Source organism: Mustela nigripes, chromosome 13, assembly GCF_022355385.1.
Source record: "Mustela nigripes isolate SB6536 chromosome 13, MUSNIG.SB6536, whole genome shotgun sequence".
NCBI classification, from domain to species: Eukaryota; Metazoa; Chordata; class Mammalia; order Carnivora; family Mustelidae; genus Mustela; species Mustela nigripes.
In genome coordinates this window covers 100042369-100066405 of record NC_081569.1, presented here as the reverse complement: position 1 = coordinate 100066405, position 24037 = coordinate 100042369, and the positions used below count along the sequence as shown (strand labels likewise).

Here is a 24037-nt window from a genome sequence, read left to right as displayed (position 1 = left end):
GTTGATTGCCTTCCTTTACTCTGTCCTCTAGATCACTGATCCATTCTTCTGTTTCCTTTAGTCTACTATTTATTCCTTCTAGTGTATTTTTAATTTTAGTTATTGAGTCCTTTGTCTCTGGTTGGTTGTTATTCATTCTCTATCTCTCTTTTTTTTTTTTTTTTTGAGGTTCTCACTAAATCCTCCACTCTTTTCTCAAGTCCAGTATCTTTATGACCATTATTTTAAATTCTTTTAAATTCTCTAGCAGACATACTACTTATCTCCATTGTGTTTATGTCTCTTGCTGTGATTTGTCCTGTTCTTTCATTTGGGACATAGTCCTCTGTCTCCTCATTTTATGTAACTCTCTGTGTCTGTTTCTATATGTTGAGAAAGTTATCTATGTCTCCTACTCTTGCAAGCAGTGGCCTTGTGAAGAAGAGGTCCTGTAGTGCCCTGCAGTACAGTGTGCCCTGTGCACCAGAACCTGGTGTCTCAGGGGTGTCCCCCATGTGTGTTGTATATGCCCTATGGTTGTGGTTGAACAATTTTTGCCTTTGGTCCAGTCACCTGCAATGGCTCTGTTTGCCTATTCTGGGCAGGGTTTGGTCCTAGTGCTGTTAATGGGCCTGTCTGGGGCCTCCTTGGGCTTGAGTTGAGTCAGACCAGTGTTTACCAGAGATGAAATAGCACCAAACTACTGGGTACTTTCTCTGTGTTGTCCCTTAAGAAGCTTTCATTGGTAGGTGGGACCTAAGGTCACACCAAATGTCTGCTGGGGCACAGTCAGGCTGGTATGTGTGGTTATCTTCTCCTCTCCCCAGGCATAAGTCACTTTAGAGTGGCACTGGCCCCTATTGGAGCTGCTTGCACACTAACACAATTGTGGTGCTACTTTGGAAAGACCCCTGCCAAGGGCATGTCTGCAGGACAATGTGGGGGTGGGGCCCCAGGTGTTAGTAAGGTTTGTGCAGGTGGGCTGTGGTCAAGGACCTGTGGCTGCTTTGAAAAATTTTTGCTGATGCTGATTTAGAAGGGGGAAGGTATGTAGGAGAAGGAGTGGGTAGGGCTTGTGGTATTAGCACAGTTTGTGCCAGTCCACTGTGGTTAGGGACCTTGAGCCACTTTGGAAAATTCCTGCCATAGCCATGATGGAGGAAGCATGTCCACAGGAGAACAATGGAGTGGGACATGCTGTTAGTAAGTAAGCTAGGGGGAGCATTGGCACTGTGCAGTTTCCCACAGGTGTCCATGTGTCTGGCTATGGGGAGAGGAAGGAAAATGGCACCCATCAGCTCTCTTGTTCTTGGAGAAGCCTCCCAAAGATCCCTGCCCCTCTAGCACATGCTCTGAGATTTGTAAACAAATCTTCCTCTTGTATACTCCATGAGTTTTTCAAACTGCTGCTCCTCTGCTATATCTCAGAGGGACTGTCATACTGTCTCTTTAAGGTCAGGAACTCAAGTTTCCTATCACCCTTCCAGCTCTCCTAGAGACAAGCGCATGATTTTTAAGTGTTAAAACCCACTTATTGTAAGAACTTGTGAAGTTAACCCGCTCTGGTTTTCAAAGCCAAATATTCTAGGGATTTTTCTTTCCAGTGTGAAGCCCCTGTACCTGAGGTGCCTGGTATGGGATATGTTCCACTCCCCTTTCTGTGCCCATAGCACCCCTTGCTCCCAAGAACAGTCACAGGTCATCTTGGCTCCCAACTGAAGGCAGCTTATAGAATTCTACAATTAGAAGAAGCCATAGAGAACATTATAACAACCACTTTCCAGATGAGAAAATTCTAAGCCAGGACCACACAGCTAGTGAGTAGTAGAATAAAACTAGACTTCAAATGTCCTCACATCAAGCAAAGCACATCACAATACAATTCCGCCTCCCTTGATAATGTTAAGTTGCCTAGCAAACAAGGTCTTCATAGATAGTGCAAAGATAAACTTCCTCCAAATCTGCCCCAAGCAAATAAACGCAATTTTGAAATTAGGAAAATCCAGTTAATGTTGACATCATTATCCCTCCAAGTTGTCTAGGGTGGGACAGACAACTTGGAAGAAACCTAACACAAGTCTCCCACATCTGAGAAACATGATAAGAGGAGGGAATTATTACTGTTATTGTTACTTATCATTAATAGTGAGAAATGGCATGTTAATCAGGAAGGAACAGATTATGGCTATCATTTTTTTCCCTAAAAGGTAAATAGTTAATACGTAAATCACGTCCACAAGAACTTTCTATTTTTTATGGTCCTATCCATCAGTTTGCTCTCTAAGTGAGGTCTCAGGTTAAAATAGCTCCTAAATGAAAGGTTACTCTAGATATTAAATATTCCATGGAGCAAACCCAATATCCCATTTTTTTGGAGTGCTCTACTATTCTCACTTCCGGGATGGCCACAAATAGCTTTTTGAATCTGGACCTGTTACAGACACTAGTGAAAGAAAACAAGAGTAGAGGATAAAATTTGGAAAAGTCCTCATAGATTTAAGCTTCCAAGCACACCAGCAAAACTGATATCTAATAATTTAAGCAGACCTTCTCAGTAACTTAAGTTGACTTTAACAAACCCTGCTTCAGTGGACTTGCCACAAAATGGTACACCAAGAAAGGGATCCCAAAGAGAAGAGCCTCTTCTCTAGCCACACACAACCAGATTAGGTCTGAGATCCTGGTACCCAAAAGCCAACAAACAACAGAAAATAAGTTATGTGCTTCTGGAGCCATTTTCTTCAGGGTGACATGTTTCACTCCTACCTAGCAAAGTGGCAGAAGCCACTGAATGTTGCCTTGCATGTTCCTTGTCTTCAGACTGTCCTTTTGCCAAACATTAAATGCCCTTTTTCTGCTATAAGACATATACTGAATTGCCACATTATTTTCCCTGACCCTGTGGGACCACAGTACAATATCATAATGTCAAACTGGGTCTGAAAAGAGCTTTGTGTGGGATGAGACAAGAGTCTAAAGATAGAAGAGCTGCTGAATCACTTGGGATATGACCACAAATAGTGCTGTGATCAGCTTGCTGGGTAAAGCTGGTGTCAGAAGTCCCTGGTAAATCTCTGAGCTCATTATGGAGGGTGGGAGGCTGACCTTGGAAGCAACACAGAGATGAGGAAGCCTGAAGGAAAAAAACCCAATTTGCAAACCTTAACAAATAACATTTAAAATTCGCTTATTTAATAAAAGCATGCTATCATATGACAAGATGGTTTTCCTTAGGAGCAGGTGCATTTCAATTTTTTTAAAAAATATTAAATCTTCAGAGACTTGCACGATAGATGGCAGCCTGGAAATACGCTGATGTGTCCTGGCAGAATTTCAGACATAATGATTTTTTTTTCCTTTGTAAACCTTCCATCAGTGGGAAGGCAAGCCCTGCCAAAACTGAGGAACCCAAGCTGGAGGCAGTAAGGCTCCACCACTCAGACTGTGGCCAGGTGCCAAGACTTCAAGGCCAAATCGGAAACAACCACGTTGAGTTCATTAAAACGACTGAATGATCAAAGGCGTGCAAGCCTTCACAAAGGCAGAAATTAATCTGTTTAATACTTGGCTAAATTCTCATCTGTTGAAGTAAATTTGAAATGAAATTTATCAAACTCACCCTCTTCCTGTGGAAAAATCCTTTGAATTTCTCAGAGTGTCCAGGAGGTGGCAGAGGCGTCCTTCGTTTCAGTTTGCGGAGCGCCACTAGAGCTCTGTCCCTGAAAGTAAGATAAATGGAAGTTATCTGGGTATAACTACGAATAGGTTGTAAATACAGCTCTCTACGATATCAGGACTTATATTCGGAACTGGGTAGGCTGAACTCTACTTGGCAATCTCTTTCTGAAGGATGAAATGATTCTTATCCCAGAAAATGGAAATGGTTTAGAATCCGTAAACAAAGCTTGGGCACCAGTGAAAAGGTCCCGTGAAGAACTCCAGCCCAACAACTCAGACCCTGCTCATATACCTGTTGCAGCCTTCCTGAGCCCCACCTCTCCCACCACGCCTACCGCTCAGTCTCCCTGTCCTTCAGTCCTTGTTAAAGACCTGCACACACATTCCTGAGCCATCAGAAACCTGTGGCCTCACTGCGGAACTAAAGAAGCTAGAAGATGTACAGGGAAATTCCCTTGTGCAACAATTGCTAGCCTCTCTTCAACCTGCCTCCTCTGTGATGTCAACCTACAAAACCAGAGGTTCAGCCATGGGCTTTAACGTTATGAATATTAATTCCTATCGCATAAGCCAAAGCTTGTGGAAGATCTCTGGTTCCTCCGTTTCCTGGGAGGACAACATGTAAAGTATTAATACAGTCAGTCCATCATGAGAAGCACAACTCATGAAAAACACATAGAAATTCATGAAAAGCCTTTCACTGTTTATTTCATGAAGTGAAAACATTTATTCCAACCAGATCAAAGGAGGGGGGGAAGCATGTTTTCTATAGCTCCAATTTCACACACCCTAGTACGAAATGAATCAATAGTAGCTAGGAGGAGCGAAATCAAAGATTTCCTTTTCAACAGTAATAAATTCAGTCAAACCCTATTTGGTATGGCACTTGACATGGCTTGTAAAATCTGAAGTTACTAAATTATGTATTTCAATAGTAATCCCTTACAAAATTAATAGGAAGTGCTAAATTAGGACGAATGGCCTCCAATGGGATCCAGATGCTTAACCCTAGACTAGGTAGAAAGTGTGAAAAATTAAGAACTGTACTGATTTTTTTTTTTCCCCTGAGTTTCGTGAAGGAGCCAGTTCTTCAAGCATGGAATGTAAACACTTGGGAAGGTAGCCTAAGTGAAGCATGTGTTATGTAGCAGCCTGAGTCCCAGCTGTGTTTATACTAGGATTCCAAAATATCTGAGCCTGGAAAGAGAAGTGGTAGTGTGAGGAGGGACAGAGGAGCCTGCTGGGAGACACTGAACCCCAGGGCAAAGAGAAGTTCATTCAAGACACATGGGGAGGTGCGGTGCTTGTTGATAGAGTGCTTGTCATTCAGCTTACCTTGTAACCCCCTTCCCAGACTCACATCTGATTCCCATGGGGATAGAACAAAACCCAGAAATGTGCCCACATTATTGGTCCCCTTTGCAGTGATGGCTACGTTGATGGTGATGGCAATAATAAGACAGCAGTGGCCTTGACAACATCAGGGCCAACAGCACCACACTCCATCTTGGAGACTGGTGTATCCACAAAGACATGGTGCCCATGGGACACCTGTAGCACTGCTGCTGCCCTTGCCACTGATGGGAGTGACTAAAGTCATGTTACAGGGACCCAGTGTAAGAAGAAGAAAATAATAGATCTCTGTTGTGACCAAGAGAACTAGTTCTCAGAGAACTGGTTATGGTCAGCTGAAGAGTCAGCTAAGGATTCTCATGTCCTAATTTCCAGAACCTGGGAATGTGTTACCTTGCGTGGCAAAAGGGAATTTGTAGATGTGGCTTAGTAAAGGATCTTGAGATGGGAGGTTTCTCCTGGATTATTTAGGTGGGCCTCCTGTAATTACAAGGGTGCTTATATGGGGAAGGCAGGAGAGTTGGAGTTAGAGGAGATTTGCCATCAGAAGCAGAGGTCAGAGAAAGATTTGAAGGTGCTGTACTGCTGGCTTTGAAGACAGGGAATGGGACCCCCAAGTCCAGGAAAGCAAATGGCCTTTAGAAGCCAGGGAAAGACACAGAAACAGGTTCACCCTTAAAGCCTCTGGAAGGAGCCTGGCTCTGCTGACCCGTTTTAGACTTCTGACCTCCAGAGCTGTAAGATAATAAATGTATGTGGTTTTCAGCTACTAAGTGTGTGATAATTTGTTACAGCTGCATTAGGAAAATAATACACTAGTGATACACCCCCCTGAGAGCTTTCAGAATCATTTGTGAGAATCAGGAGGTTCAAATTCCCACGGAACAAGCAGAAGGTCTAGGAGCCATTCTTATTCATGGTGTGTGTGAGTAGGAGGATGCGGGTTAGAGCAGGGTAGACCAGGTCTACGGGTCTGCTTTTTACCCTCCAAGTCTCTCCTAGGCAGGACACTTTCTCTTAAATTTCACCTTGGATCTTCATTCAAATCATCGGCATCTTTATTCTGCAACACTTGAAAGATTTCAAACCAAAACATGCATTACTTTGCTCCTCCCCATTTTCTTCCAGAATTTCTGAGAGGCAAGTCAGGTCACAATCCCCTCCGAGTACCACGTCTACTTGTAAATGAGTTCCCAAGTCACTTCAAACCCTGACAACAAATCCCCTCCTTATCTTTGGGATACTAATAATGTAGCATTTCTCAGTCACTTGCTCTAGGTTTTAATTCAACCCTAAAAAGCATTCTGCTAAAAGACATTCTGGAAATATCTTCAGAAGTTGGCCCTGTGACTACAAAAGAAATCCAGCCCACCCAACTAGGGTTCAAGATTCTCTTTCCAGCCAGGTCACCATTAAAGATGGAGGACTATTTTTCAGGGCCCAGAAAAGTATTTGAATTGGCTGTATTCATCCAGTACATTCTGCCAAATGAATCAGTTGTTTCTTCCCCAAAATCAAATGTGTCCTAGATCTGAAAAATATATACAGTCTTCCTATTAGTAATCATTACAATACATTTTACTAATATTCAATTTTACTGTCTCTGATAAAAATAGAGATCAGGGAACACAGAAAGGATTACAAATAACAAATTATTTTTAAACTTTATTTTATCTATGATATAATGTCTCAATCCTTATACCAGAGCTATGAACAAGAAGGAAAAAAATAATGAATTTTTTCAAATTCCTTTCATTATTTTCCCTTACCACTTTTTGGCAGATTCGCCAGAGAATATAAAAAGAAATAACGGTAAGAGAAAAGCAAAATAAACCATTGACCATGATGTTCAAAGGCTGGGCACAACCTGCTCCATGGACCATTCTAGCTGAACTTGTCCTCTGAACAAGTTATACAACCTTGGGCAAGTCACAAACTTTCTGGACTTCTATCTCTTCAGCACTCCTTTGTAGGACTTCCACACTTACTTTAATATTATTATCTGCCAGTTAAATTATTTAACATTTATCCTTCACATTTTTAAGTGTAAATTGGGGGCGAAGAAATGCTCCCCATTTACATGAGAGGGTCAAGTGTTCCACTAGGGAGACGAATACTGAAGTTTGAAAAGCATAGGCCTGTAGACCTGTTACCACCGTGGGCCTTCTCCACCACCACAAGTACCCATTTGCTATACATTCCTATGTTCATTGTTTGGGTTTGGTTCTTTTCATTTTTTCATCTCCTATTTCCTTCACCATTTGGAAGTGCCCTCTTCTTCCTCCAATTTTCCCACCTTTTAAGGCCAGCTTATGTCTACCTCCTCCAGAAAGCCTTCCCTGACCACAGATGTCCAAAGAAATCCTTCTCTGTGTCAAATTTATGGTTCTCACCCTATGTAGCATTCAGTGGAATATAATTATATCTTCCATATGATATCTTTTATTATTACTTAACATTTGTATTATTTTTCTTGTTCTTTATGTCTCTGATCTTCCAACTATATCATAAACTTCCTACAGATCAGAGGTCATGGAAACTACTGTTTCATAATTCCCACAGCCTCTAGATCTGCACTTGGCACATGAGGCACATTCATTCATTCATTATTTATCCATCCAACATGTATTTGTTAAATTATGGGCCAATTCTTAACTATTGATGGAATGAGAAGCAAAACGACTCAATCTAAAAATGGAATAATTCCATTTTCGATAACTCAGAATTGACCCTTCTCATTTCAGATTTGCTGTTTCTTACAATTAGAGGGAAATTTTTCCATTGGCAAATTTAAACTGCAAATATTCTAAATTGGCTTCAAACATATAATGGCTGTGCATGTTCTTGTCATTACAATTGACACAAAGTGCTACAGGTTAATTAAGTGCCTACAAGAACAGGTATTGTAGACTTACAAACAGCAGAAATTACCAAGACTATCAGAGTAAAAATAACACTCCCTACAAGTGTTAATCTCCCTACAATTGCTAATCTACACGTTAAATGGCCATATACTTGCTTTTATTTAATCACATTATATCTTATGGAATATAGTTGTGTGCTTGCTGGGTTCCTTCAGGGGCAATAAAGTGGAGGCCTTTGCTCCACCTTGTAACCAGAATTAATTGCTACCTGCCATTCTTCCCATAAATCCCAAGTTTCAAGCATTGTAACTGAGCACATGAAAATCGTATTAAATCCAGAGTTACCATTAAAATTGTTAAGCCAGATGCTATTTTAATACATATCAAAGTGGATTACGTTCATTAAATAAATTGTGTGCCTAAGGATGGAAGTCCCCAAATAGTCTGAAGGTTCATTCCCATTTTTTCCACATAGACTACATAAAACAGGCTCTATATCACACGTAAACACATTTACTTCATTTTATACACCGCTGCCTTTTGTTAATTCCCCCACGTAGAACCTAGCAAATGATTTCACTTTAGATCATAACTAATGGGAAAGGTTCTGAGTGGTGAGTGTAATTGTAGAACCTTGATCAAACGCCACCTGGTGGTCAGATAAATATTTTTTCTACCACAAAGCTTGGCTGAGGCTGTCAAATTGTGTTATTGGTAATTACTAAAAAAAAATCATTACAATCAATAATACTTTATTAATGCTTAATATTGTGGAATATTGAGCAACCCAGAGTATATCGGTTGATATTGGTTCAAATCTCCTCTTGCTTTTTGGTTATGCATTTCTTTACCTTATTCTCTGGGCCTGTTTTCTCATCCTCATCCTAATTTGAAGTTAATTTATAGAATAAGTGAAAATTAGACATAAAAGGAATAAAATAGTGGCTTGGACATAATATGTATCATAAAGTGGTACCAACAGTTGCTATTACATTTTATCAACAATACCTCTTGTATTGAATGCCAATTATTATTATTATTGTTATTATTATATGCCAAAAGCATATGTTCTTTGCCTACATTACCTCACTTAATTCTCACAACAACCCTATCAAGTTGGTATTATTATCTATCAGTTTAAAAATTAGGAAGCTGGAGACACCTGGCTGGTTCTGTTGGAAGAACATGTGACTTGATCTCAGAGTCATGAGTTTCAAGCCCCACACTGGACATAGAGATTACTTACATACATACATACATACATACATCTTTTAAAAAATAAAGCAAAATACATTAGGAAGCTAACAATAAAAAAGTTAAATGATTGGCTCAGGATCACATAGTTGGTAACAGCCAGGATTCAAACTTGACTGAGGGATGCCAAGGCCATGATCTTTAGTGCTATGCTATATTGCTATTGTTATCATGAGTAAGGATTATGATGGTAAAAAGTATTTCATGGGATTCTAATAAAAATATCCTTCCCTTACACAAAGCTCATTTGAAATTGCACAAGAACATTTCTGTGTTTTTCTCCCAGTATATATAAAAGGTCTGAGGAAATGCTACCCTTGCTGTTTTATATAGAGGACACCAACTCTATTTCTCTGACAAACATTCTTACCTCCCAATATTTCCTCCCATGGGGATAGCCTCATACACAGAGATGTCTCATACACATTTCTATTAGAATTTTTTCAGAAATAGAATTCCTTTAGGTAAGCATTTGTTTTCAAGCCAGGAACAACCCAGAGGGGCTCAAAATTCTGCACACTATTTGCAACCTTGTTATTAAGATATAAATACAGTAAGATAAAAATTTTAAAGCTATTATATATAACATTTTATTACAAAAAATAATATATGTCCATTGTTATAATTTTAGGAAACTGTAAATAATCAAAAAGAAAAGACAAGCAAAGACCATAATCATACCACTCATTTATTAGGGAGCACTGTTAATATTCATGCCATATGTCCCTTAGTCCTTCTTTTCTCTGAGCAAATACATTTTTAAAATGGGATCACACTATACGCCCTGTTTTAGACCTAACTTTTCATTTACTACCAATTGATAATGACTTGCTCTGCCACGTCTGGCTGCCTACCTGCCTCCATCTTTCCAGTCCAGAAAACATTGTTATTCAGATGACTTAAAATCCCCTTAAGCATTTTAAATTAGAAACTGAATAATTCTGTAGGTGGAAGCACAGACTGAACACCTGAAACCCAAACTTAACTTTGCTAAAAACAACTTCCTTCCTTGTGTTTAAAACATACCTTTATTCCATCAAACATTTATTCATTTAATGAAAACATAAATTGGATACCAGCTGTGAAGAAGGTCCTGTGCCAGGCACTTGCGGGGAGAGGCAGGGGCAGGGGGGGGCAGCATGAATCAGATACATTGTTGCAGCATGTTTTGGGAAACAAGATGCTATACCATGGACTTCATGCATATCAAAGAAGTACTTTCTGGGGGGAGGCTGAGATATGAAAGTTTCAGGTCTCCAGAGGCAAGGGTAGACAATTGTCCTTCCCCATATCTGTTGCGTTCTCCAGTTTTTATGGAGACTGGAGAGCTTCCTAGAGGAAAAGTTGAAAACTGCAAGTGGGGTTTTGAAATACGTAAACATGTGGGAACCAAGAAGTAGGGCAGGGAAATCCCATAGTGTCCTATTGGAAAGGGTTCAATTTCAGGGCTTCTGAAAGCAAATCATCCTAAAGGAAGCCAGACTCTACTACAGGGCAAACATGGGGGAGGGGCAGGCAGGCTGCTTCCAAGGTACAGAAAGGGCAGAATAGTGTCTCTTGAACCTGCCCTCATGGCCCAATGGGTGTGTGAGAGTACCTCTGAGTGTGTGAGACTTCTCAGCTCTTGTCAGACTTTGCAGCAATCAGGGCCCAGCAAGTTCTGGCCAGACCATCTAATAGTGGATGACACTGTGGGGAGATAGAATGTAGCCCTATGCTCAGCAGGGTGAGAACCATCACAGCACTGAGCAAATGGACAGCCCTAATGGCTGGGGTCCTTGGTAAACCTCTGCACACCCGAGAGCACCAGTAACATTAGCAGTGGTGGCAGTCCCTAGCTCAGAAAGGCAAATCAGGGGCAGCCACTGGATGAGTAAATGTAGGACACAGTCCTGGGGACATAGAATACAGGTAGACAGAGAGCCTACTAGCATGCAGGTAGAGGCTAATGAGCTTGTTCACGCATTGCAAATGCAAATGCCTACGGCCAAACTAGTATCCCAAATGGGCAATGTGGAAGGACTGTTGCCTGAAGGGAACTGGCCCATGCCTGTCCTGTCCAGCAAGGGCCACTGCTCTTCAGCCTCAGCTGATGGAGGCTGTTCCAGCCCATAAGAAATGCTGGCTTTATCAGCAACAAGGACAGGTAGCAGGAACTTGGACATGGCTGAAATGAGAGAAGTGTTTACATGGAAACAATCTAGCCAGACCTAAGGACCACAATCAACCACCACAATAACCGAAAGTCATAGTCAAGGAAATGTGGTGAAGCACCAATTTTCAGTGAAGAGGCAAGAAACAGCCAATCAGCTCAGCTGCTTGCTGTGTTGAGATATTCATCCGTGTCTCTTCTAAACCTTATTATTGTCTTGTGACCATGGCAGAAGGGTCACAAGCCATGAGACCTTCATGGACTCAATGGAAAGTGAAACTAGAGAGTAATGGTATCACTCTTGGTTTTTCAGAACAAAAGGCAGAGCAAGTAGCCAGTGGGGAAGGTAAGGGAAGGTGATCTGCACTGGAGCAGTTGTGAATAACAATTGAAGCCACACCCACCAGTGAAAAAATGAGGGTGGCCTTGAGGCAAACTATAGGCCACATGTGACATTTACCTTCATATGGTATAAAATAAGGGAATAACTAAACACCCACGTTCAAGAAATCTTGAATTTGGAGTTCCAAATTCCAAGCCTTTAAGTCACCGATTAATATGTTAAGTTTAGTATCTCCAACTATAAATATGTAATGGGATATTGCCTTCAGTCCCCGCCAAGAGCTTAGTGACATATGCTTTTCCTAACATGCCAGGGGTTACCTATCAAGGTTCTGGGGCTAGGGCATAAGTGATGAGAACTGGGATGGTCAGCATAGGCCATGATCACAGCACAGAGAGGGCAGCTCATTTTGGGGTCCTGAATCTGGCTAAGCTGATGAAGGGCAGCAACAGAAATGACAAAGATAGATATGACCTTCCAATTAGATCCAGAGGTTTGGATAACTTGGAACACACTTTTATAGCTAATGTCATTGGAGATTATCCAAACTGTCCTGGAATTCAATTTAGTAAATCATGAATACCTCCCCTAGTGTTCAGCAGTACAGCCCTCATGGGTTAGTGCAATGGTCAGTAGTGCAGTAGGGTGGGGATAATGAGACAGAGATCACAGCGGGGCATTCTACTTCCTTTTGTCCACACCACCATGTTCTATTTTTCTGTCATGTAATCCAATTTTGCTCTCCCAGGTTTTTGAATCCTAACAAAATGATTGTTTTCTAGAAGAATAAACAAACCTATGGCCATTTCAATGGTTAAAAGGCACACTGAAGGTGTGCCTGGGTAGCTCAGTGGGTTAAGCCTCTACCTTCAGCTCAGGTCATGATCTCAGGGTCCTGGGATCGAGCCCCGCGTCTGGCTCTCTGCTCAGCAGGGAGCCTGCTTCCCTTCCTCTCTCTCTGCCTGCCTCTCTGCCTACTTGTGATCTCTGTCAAATAAATAAATAAAATCTTAAAAGAAAAAAAAAAAGGCACACTGAACCTTATAGCAACTCCAGGAACATAAATCTCAGAGGTATATGGGGTCATGAACCAGACCTAACCACAATGACCATAGAGAATGCCAATCAGTTAAGACATTAGGCAAATAAACCTCTAATTAACATCAATTGTAAGCAATAAAGTGGTATGTCAGGAAGATATCTCCATAGAGATCATGGCGTGATGACCTCATGTGGTTCAGATTTAGTTAGCATTCTCATTTCTAAGCATGCATCTGATGTTAAAGAGTATCAGATATCATAGCAATGATCAGCCCATTGGCCTAGTAATTTTCCTCCAAGGAATTCATCTTGAGAAAATGACCCACATGGAAGAAAAAATAACATGCAGGAAAATGTTCTTTGAAAACAATAGAATGGATAAATAAATTCTAACACATCCACTCAAATGATTATTAGAATTTATAGTATGGAAAATGCTTGTGATATAATGCCAATCTTAAAAAAGAAAGATTGGGGCACCTGGGTGGCTCAGTGGGTTAAAGCCTCTGCCTTTGGCTCAGGTCATGATCCCAGGATCCTGGGATCAAGCCCCACATCAGCAGGCTCTCTGCTCAGCAGGGAGCCTGCTTCCTCCTCTCTCTCTGCCTATCTCTCTGCCTACTTGTGATCTCTGTCTGTCAAATAAATAAAATCTTTTTTAAAATATTAAATAAATAAATATTAAAAAGAAAGATTAGGAGTGCGTGGGTGGCTCAGTTGGTCAAGTGTCTGACTCTGAATTTTGGCTCAGGTCATGATCTCAAGTTCATGAGTTCGAGCCCCTTAATTGCTCCAAATCAGGCTCCAAGTCAGGCTCTGAGCTCAGCAGAGAGTCTGCTTCTCCCCCACCCCCTGCTCTCTCTCTCTCTCTAAAACAAGTTAAAAAAGAAGATTAACTACATGTACACTAAAACTGCAACATGTAAAAGACATCCAGGAGAATGAAGATGGGAATATGAAAAAATAATAATGAGGAATATTTCCACCTTTTTAAGAATGTTTCTACATTAATAACATTGTAAAAAGTAGGAGGAAAAATAACAAATGAGTGAACACACTGTCCTGAACCTAAGTCAGTGATTAAGGATTTCAAATCACAATGTAGTGATCTATTTTTTAAACTTTTCTGATTTTTCTATGATACTGCATAAATATTTGACACTAGACCTCTCTTTCTTTTGCCAATCAGAAAAGAAAGTAATGATTTTGTGCTTTCGATCATGAATTAATATAGAAAGCACAACTTCACACAGTGGTTAAGAGCTCAGGAACTGGGTTGTAACAGCCTGAATCCTGGCTAGTCGCTCTGAACAAGGGCTCAGTTTATCTTGGGCTTTGGGTTTGTTACATGTGAGGTAGAAATAATTTATAACACCTACCATGTGAGATTGTTATGAGGAATAAGTCAAACGGTGCATATGAAGTATTCTACACAGTGCCTGAAAAATAACAAGAGTTAATAAAATTAACTGCTATGATGTTGATTGATAATGATGAAGAGATCGAAATGCGTATAAGGAGGACCAAGGAGGGAGAAGTCATTCCTTTAAGATGCAATTGCCCAGGGCACATGGGTGGCTCAGTTGGTTAGGCAATTGCCTTCAGCTCAGGTCATGATCCTGGAGTCCTGGGATGGAGTGCCCCAGTGGGCTCCCTGCTCAGCGGGGAGTCTGCTTTTCCCTCTGACTTCTTCCCTTTCAGGCTCTCTTAACTCTCATTCTCTCTCTCCCTCAAATAAATAAAATCTTTAAAAAAAAAAAAAAATGCAGTTGCCCAAAGAATGAAAACAAAGAAGCATGTTTTCAAGTCTATAAATGAGTGTCTTATCCCAGATGATATTTAAATCTTACAGCATTAGAGCAGGCCATGGTCATCATGTCTCAGTGGGTACCCCACCACCTCAGAGCCTCTTGCAGATTTTGATGATGTGTTTCAAATTAAATATATGCATAATCTTTTTTTATATGCCTACTCTTTGACATAGCAGCTTCCCTCCTAGTTATACACCTTAGTGAGAAACTGTCCTCCATTATATCAGAAAGACATGAACCAGAGTGTTCATAGAAGCATTGTTTGATAACCAAAAATTAAAAACAACCCACATGTCACAAAAGGAGACTTCAGGGTGTGCTTAAACCACTACACTGCAGTGAAAACTAATGAATTAGAGCTACTTTTGTCAAGATGAATAACTATCACATATAAAAATTTGAAGGGGAAAGCAGATAGATATATATATTATAATACCATTTACATTAAGTTAATAATGTACAAAAATAATACTGTTTTGATTATGGATATGGACATGCCATATTGCTTATGGTATACACATTATGGAGTAAATTATAAAAATATGCTTAGGAATGGAGAAATCTAAATGTTACATGGTAAGAACAGAAGAAAGAGGAGCACACAAGGGCTTCAGTCGTATCTGTGATGTGGTATCTCATCATAAGAAAAGAAATCTGAAGTATCATAAAATATTAAGATTGACAAAGCTGGTTGGTAGATAGATAGTCATTCTATTATCCTCTCTACTATTCTGTATCCTGTTGTGTGCCAAGCATAAGGCAGAGGAAGTGGTCTGTTATGGGTACAGTCAACATGGGGATGTATTTTCTGCCAAAAATTTTAAGACAGGGGCACCTAGGTGGCTCAGTGGGTTAAACATCTGCCTCAGGTCATGATCTTAGGGTACTGGGTACTGCCCCCGCCTGCCTCTGCCTACTTGTGATGTCTCTCTCTGTCAAAAAAAGAAGAAAAAATTAAGACAATACTCAAACATATTAGAAGTTCTGGTTTTTAGTATCTCCTTGAGCTGGCAATTCCCACATAAGCAGTGATAAAAGACTCCTCCTTGGTAAGCAAACAGCTCCCACCACCCCTGCTTGGAGAGCTGCTTGCTATAACCTTGAAATATTTCCAAATCTGTACATATTCACCCTTTAACATAAGTATTCTTTATCAATGGTAGTGTACAATGATATCCATAATGATCATCTTGAAGTGTTTTAAGATCTCAAATGATCAAAGAGAGCAAGTCTACTGAATAAGTCAGAGAAAAATGTATTTGGAAGATTTTCCCAGCAATTCTGGTTAACATTAAAAGCATCTTCAGTTCACTCAGTCTAACCAGAAATATTTCAATGTACCAGAAAGCTTTAATCATTCTAGTAAATCATGCAATGGCTATAATAATGTTATAGAGTAAGATCATATATTACATTAGCATTAGACTGCAGAGACAACATGAATGGCAAAATTAATGAACCTTTGGAGAAAAACACTTCAATTGCCCTTATATACAGTAAGCATGGCTTCATGAATATAAACCTGTTTTCGTGTTTATTCTTACACTCACTCAAGTTTAAGATTCTGGAACAATGGCAATGTCTGGATATCTGGACGTGCAAACCAATTTGCCAGAAAGGTAACCATCAAACCCAATCGAGGAGAAAAGGTGTGAGTGGACAATGGTGCAGAGCTTTAAATTTTAGCATCCATCTCAACTGCTAGAGAGCTTGTTAAGGCCAGATTCCTACATTCCCCCTCCACCAGTTCTAATTCAGTGTGTCTGAGAATTTACATTTCAAATAAGCTCTCAGGGGATGCTCATGTGCCTGTCTGCAGATGACATTTTGAGAAGAGTTTTAAAGGATTTTGTCAATCCCTTTGACTCTTGCCCTACAAGTTGCCTTTAAAACTTAATCCTGGTATAATATTAAGTTCTAAAGATGAACTATAAAGTAAGTGCCCAGAAAATGCCAGTCACAGCAGGACCACTATAATAGATGGGGCAATAAAATTCAATCATGTAATATGCAATAACATATAAAACATTTATTATACTACTCCAAAGAGTTATATAGAAGTCCTTGTCTTTCAGCGAGCTCAGGAATGCTTCTTGTGTCTTCTTTATATCGGATATATGAGAACTATAAAAATGTATTTGATTAAGAAGGAATTTACAAAAATGAATGGTTTCTATTTCAATGACTTGTGACTGCTTATACCATGAAGCTAACTGTTGTGCTTTTTCTTAGCTCCTGCAATTGAGTGGTTTAAGGGAAAAATTTAATGATGTCATTACATTTGATAAGAAGCAAACAGTTAAGGTTTGCATTTGATAGGATAGATGCAAAAAGGCACTTTATTATGAATATATCAAAATAATTGTCATTAAAATGGAAGAGAAACTTACTTCAGGAAAGCAGGAAACTTTTGATCTTAAAACACCAAGATAGTGTTTGTCCATTGTCTAGTAAAAGATACTAGAATTCCATTGCCAAATCAGTGGCTTTTCTCTAAAAACCAGTGCTATAATTACAACCTTAAAAATATACATTGTATATTCCATTAATTACGACACTCAAGCTTGTGTGTGGGTAAGAAAATGTTATTTGGCAGCAAGAGGCCACTTTCTGAAATGTTAATTTAAAATATAAAAGCTCAAGAAACTAATTTAGATGAAATATACTGAGAGCCTCTGAAGGAAACAATAAATTGTCTTAAAGGGAAGTGTCTGTTACTGTGGTATTTAACTTTTGACCCGTTCTGAATGTAGGGTACCTTCCTGAAGTCCAAAGAGAGCTTTCCTCAAAATGTTTTCTGGAAATTTCATTTAAAGGTCTTGAATCTTTTTAACTTCAAGATTGTTAAAAAAAAAAAAAAAAAAAAGACTAGAGGCCCAGAATGGCACCACTTAGGCCAAGTCACCAAGTAGCCGCTTAATACCTAATTGCAGTTTCGACCTCCCCCAGATATGTCGTCTCAACCTTTCAATCAGGAATTTTCTGAACAATGCCAATGAGGTAATCTGTCACATGGTCCTTCCATCCCCCCCAAAAGATGAGGAAATGCACCAATAAGGCCCCCTGCCCTTCTACCTAAGGCAAGGGGATCTTGCCTGGAACAATTCTTTCCTTTCTTTTGCTAAAAAACGTTCTTGCTCCACACTCCTTTGTAAAAAAAAATCTTCCATTTGGTACAACTTCTCAGAGGTCCCCTCAGTTTGCTCAATGGGAATGCGAAGTCATGAATCATTTATTAAAGCCAAATTAGATCTTTAAATGTATTTAGTTGAATTTTGTTTTTTAACAGATCAGGCAGCAGTGATGGGACCCAAAGCATACAGAGACAATGAGAAACGCAATGATGGCACCCTGGAAACCCTTTTTGAGTTCACTGCCTTTCTCACTATCTCCAAAGGCTGCTGGTAAGTGCCTCTAGGTTTGAGTTTTGCTCTTTTTGCATACAAACTACAGACCTAATTTGTTTTCCAGTCCAAGGGAAAACAAATTATGGGTCAACCTGAGTGGTCAGGGGGCTCTAACAGAATACCAGTTCTTGGCCCTGGGTTCAGCCCCCAATCCACACTGGAATCCCTTCCCTAGCTTCAGTCTGCAGTCCCCATTTACTAGGGTATGCTGGTTTAGTCCTTTCCCCATTTCCAGAATGTACTCTCTATTCATGGAGTCTGCCAATTTAGTCAACACTGGGAATTACTGGTGGCCTTTTCTTGGCCAGTCCACAGTGACATGTGTTGGTTACTGCTTGTGTGTCAAGGTGCATATGTTTGTCTTTTGTGTAAAAGACTTAGCTAGTGGGATTCTTAAATTCTAAAGATTAAGCACTCTACCTTTCAGTAGACTTGCTTATTTTATTTCTAAGAACTATGGTCCTGGAAACAATAAAAATCTACACACTTTTTTCATGGCCTAAAGAATTTGGCTCGGTAACCATCGGGTTGCTGAAGACGGTAAGACCAATGTAACTTCTGTTACTCTCCTCTGTCGACCTTTGAGTCACTCCATTCATCCTCTGTCTAAATTGTTTTTCTGCTCTGAAAAGATGACCCAAACATAAATAGAAATCCTCTGGTTCATGCTCTTACAGACACCTCCATATCTACCTTCAAAGGAGGGACCCCCATCTGGGCCCCTTAAAGAGCTGATGACACTCAGGGATTTTCTGGTAAACTGCTTCATTATTCCTTTAAACTTCTATTATTCTACCATAAGGGAACTCTGATAGATACCAGAGCCACCAGTGGAAATCCTGGTAAAACTGACAGAAGCCAGAGAAGGGTAATTCTTACCAACATCAGTTTTTCTGAATCTCTGTCTGCAGTGCCCAGTCAAGAGAGGAAAATAAAATTTCACATTGTCCTTTGTTTTCCAAATCCAAATCCATCATTCACGGATCCTTTTCCTTGGGATAGCTATTGCCTTCCTGTTTGTCTCATTTTGTATTAACAGGGTTTGATTTCCACCTACCCAAGAGCCTACCAAGGATGTGCAGGTTGTTGGTTCCTTGTTTTAATATCTTTGGGAGTGACTGGATCTTGGAAAGAGTGTGTCTTGTTCACCTAACACCCAAGGGTAATTATTTAATACTGTCAGAAAAATTTGCTGTTTGTACTGGGAGGACATGGACAAGATTTTTTTTAAATCTCTGTAGTCAAAGTTGGCCAGATTATAAACTGATATTCAAAAACTGATCATTTTTTTTAAGGCTTTCACCTCTAAATTAAAATTAGAGCTAGATACCAGAGGGAAAAAAGCAAGTCGAGGATGGCGTGGTTGGATGGGTAAATCAACCTATGACGTCATCGAAGTTGCAGCTGTTCCTCAAGAGACTACAGGCAACTTATCTTACAAATCTTTGCAAAACTAGAAATACAGCCGGCCTCTGAAAGGATTCAACATCTTCCAACCTATCCTTTCCATCGGTCCCCAAACCTCCTCCATTTATCTCAAAGTTCTTATAAATACTCTCTGGGAACTTTTGCCTAGATCATCCTCTATTCCTAAGACTGAAGAAAAACAAAAGTAAAAAAAGAAGCTTTTTAAAAAATGCAAATAGCTATAGAGGCACTCTGGCTCAAAATCTAGCCAACAACTTCCATCACATTACTTGTCCAGGATAAATACAAATCTCAAATATCTTCTCCCCAATATTAGTTTAAAAAAAAAATAAAAAACTTTAACAATCTGAGCAGGTAACCTTAACTTACCCCATCTGCCAGAAAAAGCTTGCGTCCAGCCATTCTTTTATAAACGAAGGAGTTCTGCTTTATCATACCCAATCTCATGGACAAAAATTTTGGAACAATAACTAGAAGATTTCTCTATCTCTGTGTTCATATGTGTCGTAGATGTGTGGTGTTTTCTACCTCAGAGTGGTATTATTGCCAAGATTAAAAGCTTATTTATTTATTTATTTTTAAAGATTTTATTATTTATTTGACCGTGAGAGGGAGAGAGAGCACAAGCAGAAGGAGTGGGAGGTAGAAGGAGAGGGAGAAGCAGGCTCTTGGCAGAGCAAGGAGCCTGATGCCAGGCTCGATCCCAGAACCCTGGGATCATCACCTGAACCGAAGGCAGACGCTTAACTGACTAAGCCACCCAAGTACCCCAAGAGAGCTCATTTAATTGGCTTAAAGAAAATTTAGTACTTATATAAATTAAATTCTCAGAAACATAATAGAAACAAACCCAAATAAGTTTCAAATTCATGGGCTCTAGGATTAATCTTTAATAAATCAAAGCCAATTGAAATTTGTTGGTTTAAGTAAAACAGGCATGTTTTTAGAGTTGTCAGCATCAATTATAATACTTTTATGCTACCTTGGCTTTTTGAAAGTCAAATAAGCTCATATTATTTCTGTTACAGAATTTGCCAGAAAGAAAGATAAAGATGATGGTTAGTTGTTTGATGTCTTGTGAGATTTTCATAGATAATCAAAACATAATTATCAAGAACAAGAGAATGAAATAGATGCAAGTAAGATAAAAGTTTACAAATAAACTTTTCAGCAATATTCATGTCTACATAAATAGTTTCCCCAAATCTTTTTTGGTAACTAAAAACCTTAGAGTTTTGCTAAATTAAATTACATAATGGCTAGTCATTGAATATCTAGATCCTTCCCAAAAAAGATAAAATACTGAAACATAAATTACTGAACAGAAGTTTTCTACTTTTGGCTTCTTATTACAGAGAAGTAAAAAAATGCTTGGATGTGTTAGTTCTCTACTGGAAAATTTTAAAAGGCATATGCTTCTAGAAATCATGAAATACACTCATAAATGGGCAAATTTAAAGTATACAGGTGTATCCGACAGTTCATAATTATTTACTTCTTAGTTTTCACTAGAAAGTAAAGTTCCTAAGGGTAAGAAGACTAATTAATATACGTAAATAAAACCCTAGAAATAATAAGAGAAACATCTCTGTATGCCAGGAAAGTAGGATGTGTTTTCAGTAAGAGAAGGTATGAGAAAAGCAGATGTATTTTTTTGTTGAGGGAAAGAAAAATTTGATCCTAAAGTGAGGCTGGTTGTTTAAAGGGGTAAAACATAGGGGGTTCCTGAGTAGGTTGAGCAGCTGACTCTTGATTTCCACTCAGGTCATGATCTTGGGACGTGGCATCATATGGAGCCCACTTATGCTCCCCACACAGTGGGGTCTGCTTGTCTCCCTCTGCCCCTCCCCCTGCTCATGTGTGTGAGCACTCTCTCTTTCCAAAATAAATAAATAAATCTTTAAAAAAAAGAGAGAGAGAGAGAGAGAGGAAAAACATAGGACAAAATCAGAATGTGGGAAAGAAAGTTGTAAAAGGTTTGTGGCAAGGAATCTTTGAAAAGGAATTTTGATGTGTGGTCAAGCTGGCTAAGATTAAAATGAATCCATTTAAGAATGAGTTGTAATATAAAAAGTAAGCTGGTACAAAATTAGAATTTGGTTTTCTCTCTGTTAAAAGGACAAAGTTTCACAAACTTTTGGTTTGCTTTTGATAAGATTGTGAAATTTTTTTACCTTTTAAGTATTAAATTTCATAATGATCTGTGATAATATTTAGGCAAGTGCTTTAAAACCTTTTTTTGTATTTTTGACAAACTTCCCAAAATCAAATTGTAAATGAGACCTTTTTGATCTGGAATATTTCATGGGATTTGTTAACTAATGAGGCTTATTTGATATGGAAATTATGTGGGAAATATTGTCAAATAAGTAATAACTCAGTTTTCTTTATACTTGATATGTAAATTACATGGGAAGTCTAATAAGTAATAACTAAGCTTTCTTTATACTGTAAGATTGTGGCACTTGTGGATGAAGTTCACTCTGCTTCTGCAATAAAAAAAGGCCTTTCACTGTCGGACTTTCACCATCCTGATTTCCTCCCAACATAACAACCATCTACTCCTGCATTGTAAATTAAGGTAGGTAAACAAAAGGACTGTCATATGGGACTTCTTATATCAAAATCCTAGTCAATGTTATTTCACAATCCTGAAATAACCCTTCTTTTCTCTGTCAAAAAAGTCATGTTATTTTGATCTTATATATCCTTCAAGTTTCGTTTATATACCAATATATGCTTTTTAAAAAATACATTCACTTGGGCATCTGGCTGGCTCATTCAGTAGAGCATATAACTCTTGATCTCAGGGTCTTGAGTTTGAACCCCATGTTGGGCATGAAGCCTACTTAAAAGGAATAAATTTTTTAAAAAATACAACAAAAAACAGTATATTCACTTATTAACCTAGGAACTCTTTTGTATTAGCCCAAGCAATGTTTGTCTATATATGCTACTTCTACACTAGTAGTTTTGTGGTCTTAAGAGTATGCAAAGCCCTTTCTTTATGTATACTTGACTTTGCTAAAAACGAAAACATACCTCTCTTTCCTTTCTTTCTTTCACAGAGAGGGAAGACAAAGTTTAACCAGTACGTCCAAGTGATAATTAATTTCAAATTACCATGTGACTTCATTATGCCAATTTACTATGCATAATTTAGTCTTCCATAAACAAATGCGTGAATAAAGTCAAGTCTTTGGTCTTCCATTTTGTATCAAATATATTCTCTCTGAAATGTGCTGTCAGGATAAAAATGTTTAATGTTAATTTCCTTAAAAAGTACTAAATGTACTTTCATATGTGGCTACTTTGAAAAGCATATTCTTAATGAAAACCCTTAAAACACCTGGGGGAAATAAAAGAGTAGTCAGGGCTATGGGAAACCCAAGATGGCTGCTTGGTTCTACTCCCTCAGGAACTCCATATGTCTGGTTTTGCATTCCTTCACCCACCACAGGGCATTTAAAGTGACTCAAATTATGAATAGACATTGGTGGAGAGATTTCTATAAAATTACAAAAACAGTCTACAGGCACTTTTGACCTGTCAGGTCCATAATCCTAGAAAAATTATTTTTGTCCCTAGAGGCCTCACATGTCCTCCCTCTGGACCCTTTGAACACCTGCAGCTGGACTTTATTCAATTGCCACTTAGTAGGGGTTACCAATATGTTCCTGTTTTTGTATGCATGTTTTCCAGATAGGTTGAAACCTTCCCCTGCCACAAGGCTGATGATGACCTTATGTGGCTAGATGGGAATGCTGAATCCATGAACCATTTAATAAAGTCAGTTAGATCTTCAAATTTACTTGGTTGAATTTTTTTTCAATAGGGTTTTCTATATTTATTCCACTTCATGTTTGGCCTTTTGTTCTATCTCAGCAACTTTATAAGGTAAACCAAAATTCTAAATATTAAATTCTACTTACTGGCTGCTCCAATATCTTCCTGACCTTATGTTAGCAAACACATTCATTCAATAAATATCTACTAGATGTGTAGTATATGAAGTGAAGGGCCACAAAGAAAAAAAAAAAAAAGGCAGATATAAACTCTAACCTATAGGAAAAAGCAAATTGCCTTAAAGGAAGGTTTCCATAACTATGGAATTTAACATATGAACTTTTAATGTAGGATGTCCTCCCTATAGTAAAAGAGAAGGTCTAGTTTAGATTTTTCTGAAGTATTCTGAAAATGTCATGGCCAAATGGGTTTTGGAAACACTAACTCTCACTCATAGAGTCCTAAATAATTCTGACATAAGATAGAAAGTGCCAAGAACCATATAAACCAAAAAACATCACTTTTATAGAGTTGACTCCTTTGTCTCACCATCCACCAACCAAACCATTCCTAAACTGTGTGGCTTCTACTTGTAAGATGTGTCTCAAATCAGCTCATGAAAAGATACCATGCAAAAATAACCAGAGGATTCACAACATATAGTAAATGTTCTCTGACCTTAGGAAATTAAGTTACAACTCAGTAACAGAAAGACAACTATAAAAGCTCCAAATGTTCAGAAATAAAGTAACATACTTCTAAATCACCACTGAGTTAAACAAAAAGTTATGAGTGAAATTAGATAATATTTTGATCAGAAGAACAATGAAAGCATGATATATCAAAACATATAGAATGCAACTAAACACATGCTAAGCAGAAAATTTATATCTCTAAACACATTTATGAGAAAAGAAAGAAGGTTGAAAATCTGTGCTATA

At 38.8% G+C, this 24037-nt stretch overlaps 1 long non-coding RNA gene across 6 annotated transcripts in view; it reads right to left on the bottom strand.

Annotated features, from left to right (window-relative positions):
* The window catches only part of LOC131999956 (uncharacterized), a 39524-nt gene that overhangs the window by 13352 nt on the left and 2135 nt on the right, over positions 1-24037 (bottom strand). For 3 of the 6 annotated variants that reach the window (XR_009399134.1, XR_009399138.1, XR_009399137.1), the window contains exons 1-2: positions 3809-3907; positions 3599-3698 (exon numbers count right to left, since the gene is read on the bottom strand). This is a non-coding gene — a long non-coding RNA (uncharacterized LOC131999956). Of the gene's footprint in view, positions 1-3598; positions 3699-3808; positions 3908-14043; positions 14094-24037 lie in introns of those variants that run through there. The other 3 variants (XR_009399135.1, XR_009399136.1, XR_009399139.1) reach the window with 2 other exon arrangements.